Source organism: Chiloscyllium punctatum, chromosome 2, assembly GCF_047496795.1.
Source record: "Chiloscyllium punctatum isolate Juve2018m chromosome 2, sChiPun1.3, whole genome shotgun sequence".
Lineage (NCBI taxonomy): Eukaryota > Metazoa > Chordata > Chondrichthyes > Orectolobiformes > Hemiscylliidae > Chiloscyllium > Chiloscyllium punctatum.
This window is the reverse complement of record NC_092740.1, coordinates 155,743,049-155,763,355: the sequence shown is the minus strand read 5'-3', so window position 1 is coordinate 155,763,355 and position 20,307 is coordinate 155,743,049. Positions and strand designations below refer to the sequence as shown.

The window sequence follows — 20,307 nt, the reverse complement described above, 5'->3', positions numbered from 1 at the left end:
CCTATCCGCCAAGGATTTTTCATGCCCTCTCTTAGCTCTCCTAATCCTTTTCTTCAGGTCCCTTCTGGCTATCCTGTATCCCTCCACTGCTCTGTCTGAACCCTGTTTCCTCAACCTTATGTAAGCCTCCTTCTTCCTCTTTACTAGACATTCAACCTCCCTCGTCAACCAAGGCTCCCTCACACGACCATTTCTTTCCTGCCTGATCGGTACATACATATCAAGGACACGTCGTATCTGCTCCTTGAAAAAGTTCCACATTTCCACCACATCCTTCCCTGACAGCCTATGCTCCCAATGTATGCTCCTCAAATCCTGTCTTACAGCATCGTAATTTCCCTTCCCCCAATTGTAAAATCTTCCTTGTTGTGCGCACCTATCTCTCTCCATAACCAAGGTGAAAGTCACAGAATTGTGGTCACCATCACCAAAATGTTCACCCACTAACAAGCCCACCACTTGTCCCGGTTCATTACCGAGTACCAAATCCAATATGGCCTCCCCTCTGGTTGGACACTCTACATACTGCGTTAGAAAGGCTTCCTGGACACACTGCACAAACACCGCCCCATCCAATCTACTTGATCTAAAGAGCTTCCAATCAATATTTGGGAAGTTGAAGTTGCCCATGACTACGACCCTGTGGCTTCTGCACCTTTCCAAAATCTGTTTCCCAATCTGTTTCTCCACATCTCTGCTGCTATTGGGGGGCCTATAATAAACGCCCAACAAGGTGACTGCACCTTTCCTATTTCTGACTTCAGCCCATACTACCTCCAGAGGCAGATCCCCCTCAAACTTCCTTTCTGCAGCTGTTATACCACTTCTAATTAACAATGCCACCCCCCCTCCTTTTTTACCACCCTCCCTAATCTTACTGAAACATCTGTAACCAGGAACCTCCAACAGCCATTCCTGTCCCTCATCTATCCATGTTTCCGTGATGGCCACAACATCGTAGTCCCAGGTACCGATCCACGCCTTAAGTTCACCCACCTTATTTCTGATACTCCTTGCGTTGAAAATTGTCAGGTCCTGCAATCGTCTTGTTGGTAAACTGTGAACATATTTGGATGTGCTTTTAAAATCTGCAATGGACTTGTGTTTTTATGCTCCTGAAAGTCCATATCTGGTGCAGCCAGTCTTCTCGCACTTTGCAATGGATATTGCATGATAACTCATCAATCCTTCATAGAGCAATAACATCAACCACACACACTGGCATTTTGATGTTTACTTGGTTTTGTAGCTGTTTGCTGTCTGGTGATCTTTCTGTCCTACTTTTGAGTCAGTTTTTTTTTTATTTTTCTCATGCTGACCCTACTTCTCCCCAGTTATCAGATAAGTCTTAGCTACTTTCCCCACCCACTAAGGAAACCCTTCTTTAGTGTAGTAATCAGTACTTCAGATTGCAGTGTTAGATTGTAATCCTTCTAAAGTTTCACAAAAAAATTGTAGTGTCCATAGCAACCAAAGTATCAGTTTACAGAAGTGAATTTGGGTTAACACCATCTCTGATGCTGTCATTAGCATTTTTGTTGAAATTGGTTAGCTCAGTTAGCTGGATGGCTGGTTTGTGATGTAAAGTGATACCAATATAGCAGGTTCAGTTTTACTACTGGCTGAGGTCACCAACCTCTCCCCTTGCCTGAGACATGTAATCGCTCTCTGTGAGGCAGCAGTGCTACCAACTGAGCCACCATGTTACCCATAATACCCAACTCTGTTTTCTTAAGGATGGTTCTGACTCTTAATCTAAACATCATCAGAACAGTTTGCTTTGCTTAGCTAATCATCGCTGATTAAACAGCATTCTGGCATAGCCTCCATTGTAATGCATCATTGAGTAGATCATGTGCTTTGAACAAGATATATAAGGTCTTTTTGGGTGAATGTGTGAGATCCCGCAGCTTTTTCTCAGGGCACTTTCCAATGCAGCAAATGTTCTGAAGTGACCCATCACCTGACTGGTGTTTTATTAATGCCATGAACCGCTGCTTTATAAAAACTGATTCCATGTCTTAACTGGTTGAAAGTCATTTTAAGTTTCGAAAGGGCCCTACGATGGCCACTGGGACTTTTCTAACTTCTCCACATGCTTCAAATTTCCTCCAGTCTCTAGAGTTATTCATTTCATCCCTTGAATGAATATGTTGAGCTGAAGCCATTTGTGGTAATTTGCACCTTCCTGTTTTTTTTTCGTGCCCAAAACTCTCAAAGCTAGATCCTACATCTGTCTGAAACATTTTAACAGAGAGGCAGAGAGGAGCCAATACACCACCCTCTGTGTGAGAATAGCTGCCATTTATTGTGTAGAAACTGGTCTAAACTACAAATCAATTACATGGGTGCTGGAACTATGAATGTTGTTGTCACGTGAACAAAACTGACTTTAGGTAGAAACTGCTTCTTTATTGAAAAAAAATAGTAATAATTAAACCTCCTTTTCTCTCCATATTGCCCTGGTTTACTGTTTGATCATTCACATGGTGCAGTCAAAATTTTTTTTCAAGAGTTTAATCCAGCAGCTGCTACCTTCCAGAGGAACAAATAAATAAAACAAACACCGAGAGGACCACTGCAGAGTGAAACCGTTCATGTTGAGAGTCCAGTCTAACTTCTTCAGAACTGTCCACCAATACTGAACATTCTCTTTGTTTGTTTGTTCCAGATTTCCAGTATCCACAGTATTTTGCTTTAATTTAAGCAATTAAAGAATCTCTCCATCTTTAATCTGCTTCCATTGTGAAACCAGATGGACCATAACGGTTCAGCCTGACTCTACACAATGACCAACCTCTGAGAAATATCTCCCTTCAATTTTCTTCGTTGGCCTGTTAATCCACCCTCTTTAGAGGGTTTGGCTGTGGAAATAATTCTTTTTATTTTAGTTTGACAGTGTTAAGTGCAATAAAAATGGTCCTTGAATAAAACATTAGAGGAAATTTGACTGTATCCTTTTACAGTCAGCATATGACAGTTAGCAAATTTGCAGGTGTGTCCTATTGGAGTCGGGAGGGAAATGAGGGGAGTCACCCAGCTCCTACTATTGCTGCCATGGCCAGCCTGACTGCCTATACATCATGGTGCTGGTAAGCTCTTGTTCCACTGACACTGAAGGGATGGGATTTTTCTCTCTGTAAAGTGATGTGGTCTGGATGTGCTGGAGGTCTAAACATCCCTTGGTCTTGTTGCAGAATTCTTGGTGAGTTGCTGGCACACACTGCCTCTGTGGTGGTGGAAGGACTGAACGCTGAAGGTGCAGGGTAAGATATATTAATGAAGCAGACTGCTTTTAATGGATGGATGGTGTCGAGTTTTATGAGTGCTATTAGAACTATGCTCCTTTGGTTATTTACTGATTGGTAAGCAGACCCTGCGGAGTCAGGAGGTGGTTAACTGATGCAGAATGTCCAGTGGTAACCGGCATTACTTCTAGATCTCGTACCAGCTGTGTGAGCCTCCAAACCCATGTGCAGCAGCAATTTCTGGAACAGAGTGAAGTCTGTGTTTAATGTGTGAGGAACTGCAGAGTGGCTGCACATGGAAATGTGCGGTTTTGAGGAAACATTGGTAACTCAGGATGCCAATGAGTCGATCTGGTGGAGGACGGGTTGGATGGAATTCAACAATGGCGGTGTTGTCTGCATGGGTCTCCATCCAGTGCTCTGGTTTCCTCCTGCAGCCCAAAGGTTAGGGTCAATTGGCCATGCTAAATTGCCCATGATGCCCATGATGTCCAGGTTGTTCAGGCTAGATTGATTTAGCTGTGGGAAATGCAATGTTACAGAGATAGAATGGGATGCTGTACAGAGGGTTGGTGCAGACTTGAAGGGCCGAATGGCCTCTTTCTGCACTACAGGGATTCTTTGATTCTATATCAAGAGCAAAGATGAGATTCATTCTCTCTCCGGAAGTGATCATTGCATGATGCAAATTTATTGACCATTATCAGCTCAAACTTGAATATTTCTAACTGTATATCTATGTCCTGAGGAGTCAGTAATTTTGCTGAACACCTTTTAAATCATCATCAGCCATCCAAACCTATTTGCTTACAATGAAGGGAAGATTGTTGAAGCTGCTGAAACTGCTTTGCCCAAGAATTTATGCAGTGATGTCCTGGGAGTGAGATGATCACTTCCTGGTGCATACAGCCACCTCTGCTTGTGCTGGTGTGACTCCAACCAGTGGGATTGTTTCAACCAAAAAAGATTTACGGAGGAACTTTATCAATAAATGAATCTGCCAGAATGCTTCATTGTGAAACAAAATACAATACCCAGCCACATGAGTGATTGTGTTGGATGGTTGAAAGGTGGGTAGGTACTTGGGGAAGTGAAAATGAAAATTGCAAAGGCATTGGCAATAGTTTTCAGTCTTCCTTCAATCTGAGTGGGGCTAGTAATTTGGAGACTTGTAAAAGTAGCACACTTGTTCCAGCAATGGTGTAAGAGCAAGCCAAGCAAATACAGGCAGTTTAACTTTGCTTTCTAGCAGTTTAGAAACCATAGTTTAGACAAAATTAATATCCCACTAAGGTGAGTCAGCATGGATTTCTAATGGGAAAGTCATGATTGATTGATTAAATTGCTGGAGGTTTGAGTTAAGGTTTGGTTGATCAGGCTGTTGTGGGGTTGATGGGTTTCAAAAAGTATTTGATACTGTACCACACAAGAGACTTGAGCAAAATACATTTCATGGGATAAAACACAAACAAATACAAACTGACTGAGTGACAGGTAACACAGTTAGTGGAGTATTTTGAGCTGGGGTAAGGTTTGTTGTGAAGTATCCAGGTGTTGGTGTTGGGATCCTTGATCTTACTGATTGATAATGATTGAGAGTCCAAAATTTGTCCAATGTGTAATTTCAAATCTTGCAGTTGATAGGAAACATTGTAAGCTGTGAGCAGGTTAGTCTGGTATTTCAAAATTTAAATAGAAAGATTGGAGTGGGCAGATGAAATTCAATGCAGAGAAGTGAGGTGATGGGTTTTGTTAGGAAGATATGGAGTAACAGTATGAAATAAAGGGCACACTACTAGGGATGGCATGGTGGATCAGTGGTTAACATTGTTGCCTTATAGTGCCAGGAACCCAGGTTTGAGTCCACCCTCTGGCAACTGTCTGTCTGTGTGGAGTTTACACATTCTCCCAGTGTCTGCGTGGGTTTCCAAAGTCCAAAGATATACAGTTTAAGTGGATTGACTATGCTAAATTGCCCATAGTGTCCAGGGATGTGTAGGTTAGGTTGGTTAGCCACTGGGGTTGGGGTGGTGGTTCTGAATGAGATGCTTTTGGGAGGGTCGCTCTTTGGAGAGTCTGTGTGGACTGGAAGGGCCAAATGACCTGTTTCCACACTGTTGGGATTCTCTGATTTGTAAAGGTGCCGGAACACAGGAACCTGAGTGTACATGTGCATAAATCCTAAGAGTTTGTAGGTTGGGTTGGGTGTGCAGTTAAAGTATACAGTTTTCTGAGCTGCTTTAATAGGGCTTTGATTACTAAAGCAAGGAGGTTACGTTGATCCAGTTTACGACATTGGCTTGGTCACGGCTGAAGTCTGGCTTCCTGTTCTAGGTGCAACACTATAGGAAAGATATGAAGGCATTGGCGAGAGAGTGAAAGAATGTTTCCGGGGATGAAGAGTTTTGGTGATGGAGATAGATTTGGAGAAGTTAGGGCTAACCTCCTCTTAAAGAGGAGAGGCTCAGATTATTGTCTGATTGAAGTATTGAAAGTCATGAGAGTATCTATACAACATAAATTGGGCGATCTGGCATTTATAAATGGATCAAGAACAGAAGTACACAGATATAAAATTAGGAGAAGGTTAAGTGATAGGAGGAAGATGTTGTTTCTCATTCAGCAGGTGGTTAGGGTTGGAATGCATGAATTGTGTAGTGGAGGTAGGTTCAGTTGAGTTATTCAAAAGGTGGATTGTTCCTTTTTTCCAAATTACAATGTGGGTTATGGGGTGTAGACTGTGGAATGGCAGGAAGTGAAATTCTACAGAGGGTTAGGTAATTAGTACAGCAATGATGGGCCAAGTAGCCATCTCTGTGCTGAAACAATTGTTTAATTCTGTTTTGTTGAGCATTTTAAACACTTGGATCATTTATATCATAGAATTTATAATAGAATCGCAGAATCCATACATTGTGGAAGCATCTCTCTCTTTTTCACCTATCCACTGACGTTTACCCCTGTAACCATGTGTTTCCCATGGCCAATCCACTGTAACCTGCACATCTTTGGACTGTGGGACAAAGCCAACATTTCAAAAGGCTTTCCAGCCGTATTTTGAAGTGTGTTCACGATATTGTAATATCGGAAAAGTGGCAGCCAGTTTTACATGCCACAAACCATGGTTCCGAACAGACTAGTTTATCTCAAACATTTGCCAGAGTCCTGTGTATATTTAAGACTGTGATTCCTGATCAGGAGGGGAATTGCAGATTATGGAGACAGGACAGGAAAGTGGACGTGAGGAATGTTGGATCAGCCGTGGTCCTGTTGAATAATGGAGCAGGTTTGAGGGGCTGAACAGCCGCCTTGTGGTCACTTTACGTTTTTGTGTTTCAGCTCCATTTGCTACTTGATCATGTTTAATCTTTGTGTTGGTCAGTTTTTTGCACTGAAGTGTGAAGAACCAAATTAATGGTGGAAATTGCTGGCCGTCGTTGTTGGAGTAATTGAGCCCATTTCTTGTGACTGTTTTAACGAGCAGTTGCTTCAGAATAGATGTAACAAGAGGGTTTGGGATTAGGTTTCTGATTTTTTTTTCCCACTGGCTTGTTTGTTCTTTTTAAATTTCTCTACTTTCCTCAAATAGTTGTTTTGACTCCTATATATTAATGTTGTTTTGATGTCTGACAGCTCTAAGCTACATCGTTGAATGTAATTCCAAAAATACAGGCTATATGCAAGGATGCTTTAATTAGAGACATTCTGCGCATAGTTTCCCAACTCAAGCGTTTTCTCTTTCAACTTGTGGGGAATCACTGAAATATAGATTTTGCTTTGCAGAAGGCGATGTATAAAAAGGTGGAAGGAGTAAAGTAAAAGGAATACCTCCAGCTGCGCTCTCATATATTTGTTAGCAGATGGTCACAGTATCCTGGGACACAAACAGCCTACCCAGGATGTGATTTATCTGCCCATCAGTCACTTATCCAAACTGGTTCCTGGCTGGGATTGCCAGTGCGGTTTGTATGACTAATAATGTCAAGCCATATGTTAGGATTTTGTCTCTGTCTCTGTCCTCAATTGATCCAATTTGACGTAAATGCATCCATATCCAAGCTCTTGAAATTATTGGGCAGATTTATTTTTTGATATGGATCGATAAATGTGCTGGTTTTTTTCCAAGTTGTACTCCTGTTAAATGTAACTCCTGAGGGGGATGGATATTCCTTTTGGTCACTGTGTTGAACTCCCCCTTGTTGTTCAAGTCTGAATCTAACCCTGGCACCATTTCTCCTTTTTTGGTATGGTTTTGGAGATTCCAGGTACTCTCCAGCTGGGCTCCTCATTGGCTGCAGGAAAGGTGTAAACTCTGGTATTGCTGCAGTGAGGTTGGAAGTAGAGAATACGTTTGCATTTATGTGGCACCTTTCATGATCTCTGTTGACAACTAATGAATTATTTTTGAAGTGCATCACATTTGTATTGTGAGATGAGAGTCCTAGCCCTAACTTCAAGGCCATATTCAACTGACTCTGGCATTGATGGACCCTAGCAAAACTCAAATCAGTGGGTATGGGGGCGGGGGCGGGGGCGGGGAGGGGGCAACTCTTCAGTGGTTGGAGTCATACCTGGTGTATAGGAAAATGGTTGTGGTTGTTGGAGGTCAATCACCTCATCTTGAGGACCGCTCTGCAGGAGTTCCTCACGGTCGTGTCCTAGGCCCAAAAATCTTCAGCAGCTTCATCTATGACCACTACTTCCATGAGGTCAGAAGTGGGGATGTTTGCTGAATATGCAATGTTCAGCACCATTCGTGACTCCTCCGATACTGACGTAATCCATGTTCAAATGTAACAAGATCTGGATGATGACCTGGCTTGGGCTGACAATTGACAAACATTCCCACCACACACCTACCAGGCAATGACCATCTCCAATAAGAAACTAACCACTGCCCTTTGACATTTTAATGGCATTACCACCACTGACTCCTCCAGTATCAGCATTCTGGGAGTTACTATTGACCAGAAACTCCACTGAACTCACCATATAAACACAGTGGCTACAAAGCAGGTCAAAGGCTGGGAACAGTGCAGTGAGTAACTCGCCTACTGACTCCCCAAAGCCTGTCCAACGTCTACAAGACACAAGTCAGGAATGTGATGGGATACTCCCCACTTGCCTGGATGAGTGCAGCTCCAACAACACTCAAGAAGCTTGACACGACCTAGGACAAAGCAGTCCACTTGATTGACACTGCATTCACAAACATCCAGTCCCTTCACCACCAATGCTCTGTAGCAGCAGTGTGTACCATCTACAAGATACACTTCAGAAATTCACCAAAGATCCCTTGATTGTGCTTTTAAAAACCACTATCACTTCCATCTAGAAAGCCAAGGGCAGCAGATACATGGGAACACCACCCACTGCAAGCCATTGACCATCCTGACTTGGAAATATATCGTTGTTCCTTCAGTGTCGCTGGGTCAAAAATCCTGGCATTCCTTCTCCAAATCAACCGACATGGACTGCAATGATTCAAGAAGGCAGCCTGCCTCTGTACCACTCTTGTGCTCTAGTTTGAGAGTGGAGACTTCGGAGACCAAGTGCTGCAAAGATCTCCAAAAGCAAGAAATGGCCAATTTGGTTGGCCCTGAGGCATGCATGTGATTTTAAATTATTGTGGTTGCAGGGATAGAATGCTCCTAAAATCCGTCCCTCTACTTATCCATTGAGGTCCTCGCCATCTCCAAGTCCTTCCTCTGACAGCTTGTATTTATTTACAAAGGATAGTGATGCTGCAGCTGTTGATTGTCCCAGTAAGGACAAATTGGCAACCCAGCAGTCAGTGTTACTGTGGCCTTTTCCCTTTTGTCTTTCATATAATTTTTTAAACAATTACATATACATGGAAAACAGATTTAACAATGCTGCTATATATGTTGGAGAACACTAAATGTTGGAATGCCTGATATCCACGTACCCTTGCCTGAGGTAATTATCAATCAAATAAACAACACGGTTGACAAGTTTATATCAGCACGTACCATCTGTTGAAAGGTCGGTGAGCATTTTCTACTTTTTTATAATTTATTTCGAGACTTATCTAAATTTAAACATACCAGCCTCTGATAATCAGAAATATGTCCTGAAGAGTTACACCAAAAATTTCATTCTTTTATAGTACCATTTTAAAGTAGAAATGTATGCTCCAGTCTGCTGTACTGAGCATTAATTGGACAAAAGTTGCCACTGCAACAAAGGAGGAGGCATTGGAACTGTTCATCTCTCTTTAACAAAGATTCTGGAGGGTGTTGAAGAGATTGAGGGAAGGAAACTAGGTCTAGAATCTGTATAACTGAGAATATTGAAGAATAGACCTAACCAGTCTCATGTGCATAATCTAAAGCTGGTTGTTCTGTGTAGTACCGAGGGCAGAAGTCAGAGTTGCCTTCTTCTGGAAGTGATGCTAACCAATGGATTGTTTGTCTTGTCAACTGAATGTGAAAACATGCTGTGGCATTGTTGAAAGAACAGCAGGGATTCCTTCCCATTTGATGGGAAACATTCCTTCCTGAGTGAGCATGACAGAAACCGATTTAACTAGTTATATTTATTTAAACTTTTGGAACTTGAAGTGTAAATTGGCTGCTAAATTTCTCAACTAATGGAGGCTGCAGTTTCAAAGTAATCCATTGATTAGAAAGCTCTGTGGGATATTTGAATGGCATGCAGAGTTGTACATAAATACAAGCTTGCTTGCTGTTTTGTTATCCACCAGCCCATAACCGAGGCAAGGACATTACAGAGCACTTTACCACAGCCAGTTCTGATTATACATAGAGACAGCATGATATTAGAATATAATCAATAGAAAGATCTGTTTCTGAAGACATTGTGGAACTAATACAAATGAGATGAATGTAAAATTTTGTTTTTTTTGGGAAAGGAAGAAGGTTGTAAATTAAATTGTAAAAAATGCAGTCCTTGTCCTATTGGTTCTTTTGTACATCTTAACTGTCCTTGTTTTGACTACTTGAACAATTAGCTTTTCTACACTAGTCTGAAATGTCATGTTGTGTCTCTTTTTTTCCCCTTTGCTATTGATTGGATAGTGAATGAAGCAATGCATTATTGAAAAAGTATTTCCAGTATTTATGTTTCTGGTGTGAAAAATTGTTTGCAGTTGAAGTCACTGCAGTAGAGTTATAGTTTCATGTGCCTTGATAATAAAAAGTTTAAATGAAATCCTAAGTTGGGTGTGCGCGTGCACGCACACTCAATCAGGGACTCTCACAGGTTTATACCTGTATATAAATGGATGAATGTCACCAACAAGTCAACTGTCAACATCACTTTAACATTACAACCCAGTGGGTATGATGGTCGAATATAAACCCAGAGTCACTAACACCACCTATCTGTTCAGCTGAATTACCTAATTTTAAAGTAAGGGTTAGTTGTAGTTAGGACATGAAGTGATAAAATGTTAATCTTGTAGAACTTTTGGAGAACAGCCAAGAATGGGAAACAATGGCTGACTTGAATTTGATTGCTCCCAGCTTGTTCTGTTTTCTCCTCATTCTCTTCTTGAACTCTGAATAACTGCATTATTTTATCCAAAAACCTATTTGTTTGTTATTTTTATTGACACTCCTCCCTGCTGTTATACTGCATGGAACCTTAAGGAGATTATAAACCCAGGGCCATTTACCAGGTACACACCAAAAAAAACTAGAATGGGAAACAACAAAAGATTATCTCCTTTCCTATTTCAACTCCGTTCCCACACAACTCCTGGCCCTCCTGCGTAGGTTGATTGGAAAATATCCAGAATTGTTTATTAGACAACTCTGGACCAGGTGAGACTTCAATGCAGTGCTCCAAAGGTAAGGACATTGCCACTAGACTGCAAGGGTCCCCTTTCCTGTTGCTGTCTTGTAAGTTGCACAGTACTAGCCCTGGATAATGGGGCTAGACTGTTAGGTTAGCTCAACTCAGCTCACTGCCTAACTGTTTGTGCCAGGTCAGTTGGGTTTAATTGATTTTGAAGAAGTAGCTGAAACAGATTCCCCTAACTGGGTCAGCTCAGCATGTCATTAGAAACCTATTAGAACAAGTAAAGGGAAAATTACCACAGTCCTATCAGATCATAGAGAGACACTTCTTTTTGAGAGACACGACGGGTGGTGGTTTAACCTGAGGGTCACCACCTCTGGCGAGATGAGAACTGGAGAAGGAGAGTTCTTCGTGGTTACCTCAGCCATTGTGGTAATTGAACCCATGCTGTTGGCAACTTGCACACTAGCCAAACTGAGCTAACTGACCCCAGCAATGTAACATTAGACTACAGGTGCCTCAATAGGATAATGATGGACCATTGAACCTTCAGTCAGATGCTGTCGTTTGAATAGTTGTCAACTGTGACAGAAAATATCAAACTACTAAAATGCATGTTGCAGTGGGATTGGAAGCCTGTAACCCTTCTTTAATCAAACAAGGCTGAATGTAAGTCCATTTTTCTAGGTTTATTCTGGTCCGGGGGCGGGGGGAGAGAAAGAGAGATATTGAGAATTTGTGTTGTGAAGTTTATGACCGCAATAAATGGTTACTTTTAATTCATTTCTTTAAGTACAAGCTGTTTTTGTAATTTAGATGTAACTTTTTTTTTGCAGAAATTGGTCATTTAAATGAAGATATTTTTCAAATAGCCAAACTGGATTTCTATCCTATTCTCAGATGAAGCCTCCACCAGCTGTGGTTCAATAATACTATTGTTTAAGAAAGACGCCACGACCATTGAGAGACACAGCAGTGAGTACATTGTTAGTTAGTAGTGACAGCTGATGTATTTTCAGTTTTTTAATACAAATAAGGTCTATTGTATGAGGTTGTGAGGGATTAATGTGTGTCTGAAACACCACCCACTTTGAACTCCAGATTTGGTGGGGCAACAAGTTAGGATCTCTGAAGAGTATTCTCTCCATGTAGTTCCTCCTCTCAGTCTTGGTAACAACGCTTCACGGTACTTTGTAATCTTATTGATGGATCCTGTTTGGATCAATAGAAAGACTTGCCTGGGGAGGAGTTCTGCAGGTGAACTTGTGGACCAGGAATTTTCTCAGTAAAACCGTGTAATCCAGGGTACAATCCACTCAACCAGCCGTGAAGTGTACGGGTGTTGAAGCTACACCCTTTGTCAAGATAATTATTGCTGTTTGCTGGACAGTGTGAAGTTCCTGAAACCACTTAGTCACTGGGAGAAGTCAGTGAGGAGATCTGGGTGAGGATTTAGGATGCTGGTTGCGTGATTGGGGTGCGGAGCAGACTCGAGGGACCCAGTGGCATCTAGCTGTTTTTATGGTGCAGATTGGAGGCTGTTGGGATGGGGCGGGTTAGGGTTGGAACATGGAATGGAGAACGAGGGCAGAGTCAAGGTAGGTATGTCGAATATGAGGGAGGTTTACAGATGGAGCATATGGTATCAAGAATCAGTTTGGAGGGTGCTGGGTCCGAGTGAGGGCTTGGTTCCTGTGAGGTAGGGAGATGTGTGTCTGCAGAGGGTTGGTGTGGGGAGTACCAAAGGTGGGTTTGTTAGTGGATTGGCCAGGCTAAATTGCCCATTAGTGTCCAGGGATGTGCAGGCTAGGTGGGTTAGCCATGGGAAATGTAGGGTTATGGGGATAAGATAGGGGGTATGTCTGGGTGGGAAGCTCTTCGGAGAGTTGGTATAGACTTGATGGGCTGAATGGCCTGCTTCCACTCTGAAGAGATTCAATAGTAAGCTGAGTGTTTAGTTTTCTAGTTAGCCAGGAGTTGGAGAGCAAGTTTTAATCGCACTAACTTTAGTTACCTCTTTAAATTTAAATTTAATGAGTTGGGTCAGACAAAATCCTCTGAAATTTCTAACTCCAACTTAGAGTTGAGATGCTTTCCATACTACTCTGGATTCCAAATGCCCACACGATGTTTCCATTTTCCTGGCCAATCCTTTTGAATCAGGACCTTCATATTTCCAAGCTCATGTAATAATTATAAAAGCACAGAAATCACTTGTCTTTGAATGTTATTTTATTTTGGAATAGGCTTCCCACTTTTAAACTGTGAAATCAATTGTTTGTCTTTTTTTGTTTTGCAACTGCTTTTCATTTCTCTGCAATGAGCTTTCAAGAGGGGGGCCTTGAGTTTGAGTTAAAACACGAGCAGACAGGACAGGGAGTTGGGATCAGGAGTTCTTCATGAAATATTGAACACTGCCGAGTAAGTGTCTTTTGATGTAACGTGTTACCTGAAACATGTTTTGTGGTGCCCTGTGATGACAGGGCTGTGTGCGCCTCTCCGGTTCTACACTAACACTGTGTTAAAGTTCAAATTCTGCAACAAGTCAACTGTTGGCACGTGCCCTGTAAAAGGCTCTACATTACACAAGAGGCGTTTTAACGTAGTGAAGTAATTAGTTTGAGTATTTTACCTTCCAGAATTCTGATTCATTTTCTTTGCGAATATAATTCCATAAATGTGACAATGTTGGCTTACTTCATTGCTCGTGTCTGACTCAGTGGGATTTCCAGCCCCATTATTGACTTCAATGCACACTTCCACATTACTAATCAATGTCCGCATGGTTGTATGTGCAATCTTATCAATGACACATGTAAAAATATGGGGGGAGTTGGAGGCTGGTTGTTGTTGACCTAGAACATCCTTTTGCAATGGAAGAATTTATTTTTAACTGGCTGATTTTTTTTTTGTTTTTCTGTCCTCCCAACAGGACTGGTTCCTCAAATTCATTTATTTGCATTTTTTAAAAAAAAAACATTTTGAGGTGCATTTAAGGAAAACCTGAAGGGAACAACAGCTTCAATTGTTTGAAGATGATCTAGTTAGGGTTGAGTAATCAATCCATATCCCTTAAATCGCCACTTCTGATTAGTGCCATATCTTGCTTTGTACCCCTGATTCTGTCAATCAGAATCATAGAATTCTTAGTGTGGAAGCAGACCATTCGGCTCATTTGAGTCCACAACAACTCTCGGAAAACCCACCCAGCCCCGTCCCCTTACCTCATCCCTGTAACCCTGTGTTTCTCATGACTAACCCCCACCTAGCCTACACATTCCTGGACAAGATGGACATTTTAGCATGGCCAATCCACTGTAACCTGCACATCTTCAGACTGTGGGAGGAAACCTGAGCACCCGGAGGAAACGCAGGCAGACACGGAGAATGTGCTCCACACAGACAGCCACCCGAGGCTGGAATTGAATCTGGGCTCATGGTGCAGCGAGGCAGCAGTGCTAACCACTGCCCCAACCATACTGGTCCTGTATGGAATTTGTCCTCTGGTAAGGGCTAACATACTGATGTTAGCTTGCTGCATCTACATGTTAGTCTTCAGGGATTTATTATTGACAAACACATCTAGGCTCCTTTGCACATCTCTTACCATTTAAGAGATACTTTACACATCTGTCTTCCGACCTAAGGGGATAGCCTTATGTTTTTACACATGATATCCCATCGGCCACGTTCTTGCCCACTCACTAAATCTGTCCTAATCCTCCTGAAATAGCTTCATCTTCAAAGTACAAAGGTAGACAAACCGGAGGCTGGGAGAACACAGCAATAGGCAGCATCAGGAGAAGTCAATGTTTCAGGTATAACCCTTCTTCAGGCCCTGAAGGTTCATACCTGAAATATTGACTTCTCCAGCTCCTGATGCTCCCTGGCTTACTGTGTTCTCCCAGTCTCCTGTTTGTCTACTTTAGATTCCAACATCTGCAGTATTGGTTTTGTCTAGAAGCACCAGGGAGCTGGCTTCAATTCCATCCTCAGGTGACTGTCTGTGTGGGTTTCCTCCCAAAGTCAATAGGTGCGCAGGTTGGGGTGGATTGGCCATGGGGAGTGCAGTGTTACAGGGATAGCATTGGCGGGGGTGGCTCTGGGTGGGATGCTCCTCAGAGGATTGGTGTGGACTTGATGGGCCGAATGGCCTGCTTCCATGTGGTAGGAATTCTGAGAGGCTCCTTGTAGAGAATGTTAACCTGCAGTATTTTAGGATCAGCTATTAACAAACAATCTCAGCTTCTCTAATAGAACTGTGGAGAGTCTATTCCTGTTAGGCTGTTGATGAACTAATGGTGAAGGTTGAGAAGCCTGTCTGGAATGTTCTGGTCACGTGCTGGTCCTTTGTCAGTGTTACATCATGTTTTTGATTATGATGAGACTATTTTAAATATACATCAGAGATCATGTTATTAAATGTTGGTCTTCAGTCTACACCCATATGGGGTTTAAAATATCCAGGTGAGTTATAACCCAGATGATTTGGGTTTTTTATTTCTAGTCTCACTCCCTCACTCCCTCGATCCTCCAGGTCTACATGAGGAATATAAAATTCAGTTTGTTCCTCAGTGAAGCAGCAGCACGTTCTGTGGCCCTGATCGCTGATTGTCAAAGGTGATGCCAAATACTTTTCCTACTGACTTTTTCTCTCTGTAAAGGAAATCTTTTGTGATGTAAATAAGGTATTTGCAAAAGACAAAATTCTTGCTCTTATGGTCTGTTTTGGCGGGGGCTTGAGAAGGAGAGGATGTTATTAATCCCACATTTATACAGTTGTTTGATTAGATGTTCTGAATTAATTGTTGGGGTCTAATACTTAACTGTTTGTCAGTTTCTTGCTTTACCCAGAGGGTAATGAACTTTGATCATTTCTGCATGCCCTGGAATTTGGGTTCTGCAGTTCCTGGTTCCGGGAGAGTGGACAGGATGTAAATTTGGTGAAGCCACCGTGTGGTAGATTGGCTGTTTCCAGACAAGTTGGTTTTCATGCTGTTTCCTTCCTCTAGATTAGAGTGGTGCTGGAAAAAGCACAGCAAGTCAGGCAGCATTTGAGGAGCAGGAAAATCGACGTTTCAGGCAAAAAGCCCTTCATCTTTAATTCAATTTTCCTGTTCCTTGGATACTGCCTGACCTGCTGTGCTTTTCCAGCACCACTCTGATCTAGACTCTGATTTCCAGCATCTGCAGTCCTCACTTTTGCCCTGTTTCCTTTCCCTCTCTGTCTGTTTTGTTTGGTGCTGTATGGTTACCATTTAGCTGCTCCTTCCCTATTAAAGAAAAGGGCTGTCCCTCTGCTCTTTACTGCAGAGGGCTGTAGAGGTTGGGTAATTAAGTACATACAAGGCTGAGAGATATTTTTAACCGGGAAGAGAATTGAGGGTTATGGGGGGAAAGGCAGGAAAGTGGCTTGGAGGATTATAAGACCATAAGACATAGGAGTGGAAGTAAGGCCATTCGGCCCATCGAGTCCACTCCGCCATTCAATCATGGCTGATGCGCATTTCAGCTCCACTTGCCAGCGTTCTCCCCGTAGCCCTTAATTCCTCTAGACAACAAGAACCTATCAATCTCGGCCTTGAAGACATTTAGCGTCCCGGCTTCCACTGCACTCCGTGGCAATGAATTCCACAGGCCCACCACTCTCTGGCTGAAGAAATGTCTCCGCATTTCCGTTCTGAAATGACCCCCTCTAATTCTAAGGCTGTGTCCACGGGTCCTAGTCTCCTCGCCTAACAGAAACAATTTTCTAGCATCCACCTTTTCAAAGCCATGTATTATTTTGTACGTCTCTATTAGATCTCCCCTTAATCTTCTAAACTCCAACGAATACAATCCCAGTATCCTCAGCCGTTCCTCATATGCTCGACCTGTCATTCCAGGGATCATCCGTGTGAATCTCCGCTGGACACGTTCCAGTGCCAGTATGTCCTTCCTGAGGTGTGGGGACCAAAACTGGACACAGTACTCCAAATGGGGCCTAACCAGAGCTTTATAAAGTCTTAGTAGTACATCTCTGCTTTTATATTCCAACCCTCTTGAGATAAGAGACAACATTGCATTCGCTTTCTTAATCACAGACTCAACCTGCATGTTTACCTTTAGAGAAACCTCGACTAGCACTCCCAGATCCCTTTGTGCTTTGGCTTTATTAAGTTTCTCACCATTTAGAAAGTAGTCCATTCCTATATTCTTTTTGCCAAAGTGCAAGACCTCGCACTTGCTCACGTTAAATTCCATCAGCCATTTCCTGGACCACTCTCCCAACCTGTCTAGATCCTTCTGTAGCCTCCCCACTTCCTCAGTACTACCTGCCTGTCTACCTAACTTTGTATCATCGGCAAACTTCGCTAGAATGCCCCCGGTTCCCTCATCCAAATCATTAATATATAATGCGAACAGCTGTGGCCCCAGCACCGAACCCTGCGGGACACCGCTCGTCACCGGCTGCCATTCTGAAAAAGAACCTTTTATCCCAACTCTCTGCCTTCTGTTAGATAGCCAATCCTCAATCCATCCCAGCAGCTCACCTCGAACACCATGGGCCCTCACCTTGCTCAGCAGTCTCCCGTGTGGCACCTTATCAAAGGCCTTTTGAAAGTCCAGATAGACCACATCCACTGGGTTCCCCTGGTCTAACCTACTTGTTACCTCTTCAAAAAATTCCAACAGGTTTGTCAGGCATGACCTCCCTTTACTAAATCCATGTTGACTTGTTCTAATCAGACTCTGCTCTTCCAAGAATTTAGAAACCTCATCCTTAATGATGGATTCTAGAATTTTACCAACAACCGAGGTTAAGCTGATTGACCTATAATTTTCCATCTTTTGCCTTGATCCTTTCTTGAACAAGGGGGTTACTACAGCCATCTTCCAATCGTCCGGGACCTTTCCTGACTCCAGTGACTCTTGAAAGATCTCAACCAATGCCTCTGCTATTTCCTCAGCAACCTCTCTCAGAACTCTAGGGTGTATCCCATCGGGGCCAGGAGATTTATCAATTTTAAGACTTTTTAACTTTTCTAGCACTATCTCTTTCGTAATGGCAACCATACTCAACTCAGCCCCGTGACACCCTTTAATTTTTGGGATATTACTCATGTCTTCCACTGTGAAAACTGATGCAAAGTACTTGTTAAGTTCTCCTGCTATTTCCTTATCTCCCATCACTAGGCTCCCTGCATCAGTTTGAAGTGGCCCAATGTCTACTTTTGCCTGTCGTTTGTTTCTTATGTACTGAAAGAAACTTTTACTATTATTTCTAATATTACTGGCTAGCCTACCTTCATATTTGATCCTCTCATTTCTTATTACACTCTTTGTTATCCTCTGTTTGCTTTTGTATCCTTCCCAATCTTCTGATTTCCCACTGTTCTTAGCCACTTTATAGGATCTCTCTTTTTCTTTAATACATTTCCTGACTTCCTTTGTCAGCCAAGGTTGTCTAATCCCTCCCCGGTTAATCTTTCTTTTCTTGGGAATGAACCTCTGTACAGTGTCCTCAATTATACCTACAAACTCCTGCCATTTTTGCTCTAGTGTCTTCCCGGTTAGCCTCTGCTTCCAGTCTATTTTAGTCAGTTCCTCTCTCATGCCCTCGTAATTACCTTTATTCAACTGTAACACCATTACATCAGATTTCGCCTTCTCCCTTTCAAACTCCAGACTGAACTCTACCATATTATGGTCGCTACTTCCTAAGGGTTCCCTTACTTTAAGATCTTTTATAGAGTCTGGTTCATTGCAAAGCACTAGGTCCAGAATAGCCTGCTCTCTTGTGGGCTCCATGACTAGCTGTTCCAAAAAGCCATCCTGTAAGCATTCCATGAATTCCCTTTCTTTAGATCCACTAGCAACATTATTTACCCAGTCCACCTGCATATTGAAGTCACCCATGATCAATGTAACCTTGCCTTTCTGACATGCCTTCTCTATTTCCCGTGATCGCTCTGAAGGGCAGAGCAGATTTGATGGGCCGAAGGACCTAATTCTGCTCCAAAGACAAAGCCTTCGTGTACGTGACAATATATTCAATCTCTTGTGACCTAATGCACTACATAATACTGATGGAGATTGAACATCCAAGTGAGTATTTTCATGGTGACTAATGTGACGCTGGAGGCATTAGTTATGAAGGTAGGCAGGAGGCAGTAAGACATGGTTTTACAATTTGTGCTTTAGCAAAGGGCGGGTACAAAGAGTTGGAAAATCCTCAGGAAGGGGGCACTGGCAGAACAGAATGGGGAGGCCCAGGTCTGCCATTTTGGACCTTGGCCAGACCCCAAAGATGTGGGTGGTCATTTGTGACTGCTTCTCCACATAGCACCATGGCACACAGCATCCCCTTCCCCGTGCTGCTCCATGCACTCTGTCCCTATCACTCACCCATCACCTACTGGCCCACAGCCAACCCCCAGATACTTACCTGACCCTTGCCAGTCTCGCACCCACTGCCTTGTAAGACCTTAAAACCTAGGAGCAGAAATTAGGCCATTCAGCCCATGGAATCTGCTCTGCCATTCATGGCTGATAGGTTTCTCCATCCCATTCTCCTGCTTTCTCTCTGTAACCCTTGATACTCAAGAACCTACCTATCTCAGTCATAAATATACTCATCTGCAAATTCTGAAACTGGTCCTACAGGGCCAGGTCTGTCATTCACCCACAGGTTGTTCCTGGGAATCCCAGGCTGCTTTCCCTACTACTCACGGGCTGGTGGGTTGTGAGCAGATTTGGATCTGGAGATGATTTGAACGGACCACCAATGGAGGGCAATGTGAAGCAGTCATTGTTGAGATTTTAAAAAGATGTCCCTGTTTGGGATTGAGTCGTAAATACATGTTTGTAATTTGGGGGCCCCTGTATCTCTGAAGGGAAGAGGTCCTGTTGTTAGCCGAGCTACACTCTACCCCTACCTGTTCAACGTGATGCATCTTGTAGCATATCAGATTTTTCTGAAATAATTAATCCACACTTACTCAAATACCTGTTGCAACTATTGTTTCTGAAAAGTCTTTTGCAGCTTGCTGTTTACAGGCCCTAGTCATTTCTGAGTTTGTTACATTTCTAATGAAATCTATTTTTCTGGTGTATCCATTCTGTACTGTGCCAATAAAAGCTGTCTATTGTAACGTTCTGGGAACTTGCTGTTCTAATAGTTGGTACATTCAAGTTCTAGTGCTGGTTGCTATGTCTAATTCTGCCTAGCAATGGATGCCAGGTTTTTGAGTTTTTGCTAAGTCACTGCAAAACAGCTCACGGGTCACTGAAG

General features: G+C 42.7%; 1 protein-coding gene across 7 annotated transcripts in view; it reads left to right on the top strand.

Moving 5' to 3' along the window:
* kank1a (KN motif and ankyrin repeat domains 1a) overlaps positions 1-20,307 on the top strand; it is a 260,651-nt gene that overhangs the window by 28,030 nt on the left and 212,314 nt on the right. For 5 of the 7 annotated variants that reach the window (XM_072590828.1, XM_072590818.1, XM_072590809.1 and 2 more), the window contains exon 2: positions 11,870-12,008. The exons of 1 other annotated variant lie outside the window; for it this stretch is intronic. The gene's annotated coding sequence lies outside the window, so the exon portion shown is untranslated. Of the gene's footprint in view, positions 1-3,197; positions 3,267-11,869; positions 12,009-20,307 lie in introns of all 7 variants that reach the window. One more of the 7 variants, XM_072590767.1, reaches the window with a different exon arrangement.